This window comes from Callospermophilus lateralis, chromosome 3, assembly GCF_048772815.1.
Source record: "Callospermophilus lateralis isolate mCalLat2 chromosome 3, mCalLat2.hap1, whole genome shotgun sequence".
In the NCBI taxonomy this organism is placed as follows: Eukaryota; Metazoa; Chordata; class Mammalia; order Rodentia; family Sciuridae; genus Callospermophilus; species Callospermophilus lateralis.
In genome coordinates, this window is record NC_135307.1 from 75,835,408 (window position 1) to 75,840,165 (window position 4,758).

The window sequence follows — 4,758 nt, forward strand, 5'->3', positions numbered from 1 at the left end:
TTTTAGTGTTCAATTACCAAACTTTTTTATTTTTCTTATAAAGTCCCTTTTTTAGGGTTAGGATGTAGACCATAAAATAAGTTCAAAGAATAAAAACATTTTGGGAAGTATTTGCCTCATAGACTGAGCAGAGTCTGAGTCATACTAATAATAGGACATTGATAAACTTTCAAAAGTCGTTGCTGAACTTAGGGCAGGTTCAGACACTGCTTTAACAGACTCAATTTTATGATTCTAAAAAAAATACCAGAATTGTTGACTCTTTTTTATTTTAATGTACAGTTCTATTTTAGTAAAAGGCGAAAGATTTATACGATCTGAAGAGAAACCAGAGTATTATATTTTAAATGCATAGTATATTTGTTTTGTTTTCAAATGATAAATTGATAGTTCTTGGGTCATTAAGCATGTGCTTGCCACTTTGATGGCTGATTCAATTCTATGGTACTGATCTTTCTATTCTGTCAATGGTTAGAGGCTTCCTTTAACCACTTCGGGGTTGAGAATATGTCTTATTAATCAGCTATTAGTGGACTAACCATTGTAAATCCATCCCTACTCCTAGAATAACAACTCCAAGTAAATAACCTGCTAGCTATTAAGACATAATTATACACAAAAGACCTGTACACTGAAAAATTATTTAGCTAAAAAAGTTAATATTTATTTACTTGAGTATTCTACAAAGAAAAAGAGAGAAAAAGAACAAACATGAAAGAGCCCTTATCATTTAGATGAAAAATAGTTGGGAGAACAAAACCATTCATCTCTGATATGAGGTATATAAAATGGAAATACCAAATGTGTTTTCCTACCTCTCTGCATTTCGCCATCGTCCATATGCTGCAGAGTTTAAAATTGAATGATTCATAGACAACATGGTGAAATGCTATGTAAGTTCATGCTGTATGTGAACTCCTGTAAATTGCAGGGCTGACGTGAACTCAAAACCTTCACCATTCCAATTCATTGTTTGAAAAACACATGTTTCAGTACCAGAGGGGCGAAGCCTCCTCAGACAAAGCGGCTGCTCTGAATCCACACGATTATTGGTGACTTAAGAAAAAGAAAAATCTTCTAACAGTTAAATAGTTAAACAATGTTACCACCCATTCCTCCTGTTTCTTATGTTAGATTGTACGATGGAATTCCATTTAGACCTTTCTTTGGCAAAAAGGGAAAAGAAGAAACATGAATGGAAGTATACCATTCAAAAATATTAAAAATGATCTGGGGGAGAGATGGGAGGTTGTGTCATTACCCGGGGTTAAACTGAATAAGCAGGAATAAAGGAACGTTGTTGTAGCATTTCATTAGCCACTCCCCAGCCTAATGCAGTTGTGGGACTCTGGGTAAAACTGCCGCTTTATCTTAAATGAACGGCAGTATGTTGCAGTCCTGAAGTGTTTCGAAAGAACAGTCACTCCATTATTTTTGCAGAGATTACCTGCTTCAAGTGAAACCTATACGGAATCCTTGCTGACCTGTTTGGTATTGTGATATTGATAACCAGCCACACTTTCCAGCCCCTTATCTTGCCTTCTATGGGATAATCTTTTCTTCTGGATCTTAATTCTGCTAATAGCACCCTTGACTGGCTGCCAGACAACAAACACAGGCAGGTGAAAAATGAATGGCTCCAGCCTGACCGCTGATAACTTCCAAAGGCTTTTTATTCTCAGAATTCCCTCCAAAAAATACAAGATGACAGGATGCCTGTCAATCGCAGGCCTCTCGTTCAGTTCTGCAGGCACCCACCCTCCTCCAAAGCCACCTCCCTTCTTACTGTTTATTCCTGAAAGGGAATGTTTCACTGGTCTCTGTTCTATTGCTTTTTTTTCCCTTCAATGCATTTTTACTTTAAAGCATTTAAAAAGTAATATATATGTTAAATGCTAGAAAGACTACAGAAGTTTATAAAGTAAAATGTTCTTTTCCTTCCTTATTCCCAATGGTTAATCATTGCAAACAGTTTGTGATTTCTTCTAGACATTCTACATACACAGAAACATGTTTCCTTTTCTTTTTTCTTTATAATGACAATAAGAAATGATACCAGGTTATTCACATTCTGTTATTACATCATGAAGATACTTGCTCAGTACACAGCAATAATCTTTGTCCTCACTTGATGGCTTTAAGATACTTCATATTATATGTGTAAAATAATTCACTTCATTGTTGAATTATTAACAAACATTTTATTGCTTCCAGTTTTTTTTTCTGTTTTACATGTAATACATTTCTAATGTCATTTTCTACTGCAGTTAACATTTCTTTATTTTCACAGTTGTATAAGAACTACTTCTATTTGCTTTCTTAAAATCCCCATAATTTTTTTTAAGAGAGAGAGAGAGAGAAATTTTTTAATATTTATTTTTTAGTTTTTGGTGGACACAACATCTTTATTTTATTTGTATGTGGTGCTGAGGATCGAACCCAGCGCCCCGCACATGCCAGGTGAGGGTGCTACCGCTTGAGCCACATCCCCCAGCACCCCCCATAATTTCTTTTTGGTGTGTTTTCTTTTTTTTTGTGTGTGTGTGTTGTTTTAAAAGCCAGGAATCCATGACATTAAAGTGAGGTTGGAGAAAGTAATTTCCCATATAACTGGTTAATGCATAGATTTACCTTCTGTGATTCTGAGGATTAATGTAGTTTAAAATGAACAAAACAAATGTGTACCACAGATATGCAAAACAATTTTAGGAAAAAAAAAGACTTTCTTGATTTATTATCTGTGGAAATGAATTATACAATTCCTAAAACAAAATAAAACAAAACAAAAACAGCAGTTCTTACTCTGTAAAATCAATATGACTACATTGTGTAGGACTTGAACTCTGAAAAGTGCTGAAAACAGCTTACTGCCTTCCCCTCTCAAAAGGCTCTGGAAAGCCCATCGAGCAGGCAGCAGGGGCGAATAACTTGTTTGCTCTGGAGTACATTCTTTGTACTCCTAAAGGATTCTCGATGGTTCTGTGCCTCTCAGTCCTTGGCAGTGTAAAAATCACAGTGTAGTGAAATCAATCTGAGAATAAGACTCATTTGGTACCAAAGGAGTGATTTAGGTGGAACATTTGAACATATGATTATAAGGTAAGTCCTACTAAGGGGGCCTGGCATGATTAGCTTTGCTGGAATATATAAAAGTATCAACTGTTCCTTCAGGGAAATCATTTTAATAGATAACAGCATGTTGTACAATGTTTCATCAGTGATATTTAGATCTAAATTAAGAGCAGTTGTGAGATGGGTTGGCGATTTTTCTTGTGATAAAAGGGAAATAGTTCAAGAAATATGGACCAGATGTTATCTTAATCCAGACCTCATGTAAAAAAGCACACTATGGAACAGTAATAATAGTCCATTCTACCTGTTTTTAATTTTTCTACTCTCAGACACCCCCTGTGAAAAATAGATTAAACCAACACATCATTTACGCATCAGCACTAGACTGGGGTTTACTCTGTGTGGAATGTACAGATTGAAGTTTGTAGCCATTGCTTTTTGATAAATGTTTTAAAATGCTCATTTGACAGTAGCGTTTCAGAGGAAAAAACCTTCAGCCAGCCAATGGCTTAGAACAAAAGTTCACAGTGTGGGGATAACCCAGACTTCAATACGGATTCATTGCTCCTCGACTCTGATCTATAAAATCTGTGGTAGATTTATATGAAGTCAGTATTGGGAAAAAAATGAATGAAAGGAAACTTCTCCTGATTCCTGAGATGTGTTTCTAGATCTTCCACATGCACCTACGTATGGTGTGTGCAGCTCTTGAGGAAGGAAGTGTGGCTTGGTGGGTCTCGAGGGTGTGAGTCCCAGGGTCCTTTTTCTTAGGTGGGTGTGTGAAGTGGGTGTTGGGAGGCCACCTTGCAGGAGGCGTCTTCTCAGCCATGCTTTTATCATGGATGGATGGCATCACGTGCCTCTCACCTCATCTCATCTGCCTCTGGGATAGGCTGGGTTAATTGTGGTGTAGTGCACAAGTCCGTGGGGAGTTGTGACATGTGAGAGCTATCCTTGGGGTCCTTAGAGCAGAAATGGCTGCAGGGGCTAGCAGGTGGCCCAAGTGGGTAAAGAAAGACCAGAAGGAGGAGTGGAGACTGTGGTAACCTGAAACACACAACTGAGGGTTCAAGGGCTATCAGCTTCGATTTTCGATAACCTTTAGATATGCTAATATTAATAGTTATATTTCTTTGTTTCTTGATAAACTGAAAAATCTCTGTTTTATGGATTTTGTTTATTGTGGTAACTTGCACATAGCATAAAGTCTACCATTTTAATCCTTCTTTAAATTACAGTTTAGTGAAATTAAGTACACTCACATCTCGGGGGTGGGGGGGTTGGGGTTGTGGCTCAGTGGTAGAGCGCTCACCTAGCACGTGAGAGGGCCTGGGTTCGATCCTCAGCACCATATAAAAATAAATAAATAAAATAAAGGCATTGTTTCCAACTACAACTGAAAAATAAGTATTTAAAAAAAATACACTCGCATCTCCAGAATTTTTTTTTCATAGAAAAAACTAGAAGCTTTGTACCTATTAAATACTAATATCCCATTTTCTCCTAATCCATTCCTAGTCCCTGACAACTTCTACTTTACTCTCCATCTCTATGAATTTATGAGGCTAGATACCTCATGTCTGTAGAATCATACACTGTTTGACCTTGTGTGACTGGTTCACTTCATACAGATACTATTCTCAAGGTTTATCCATGTTGTAGCATGTATCAGAATTTTCTTCCTTT

The 4,758-nt window shown here is 36.9% G+C and overlaps 1 non-coding gene across 1 annotated transcript; it reads left to right on the plus strand.

Annotated features, from left to right (window-relative positions):
* Positions 1 to 4,353: 4,353 nt before the first annotated feature.
* Trnaa-agc (transfer RNA alanine (anticodon AGC)) lies at positions 4,354 to 4,426 on the plus strand. Its single transcript has one exon. It is a non-coding gene; the product is annotated as a tRNA-Ala (tRNA).
* The last annotated feature ends 332 nt before the right edge of the window (positions 4,427 to 4,758 follow it).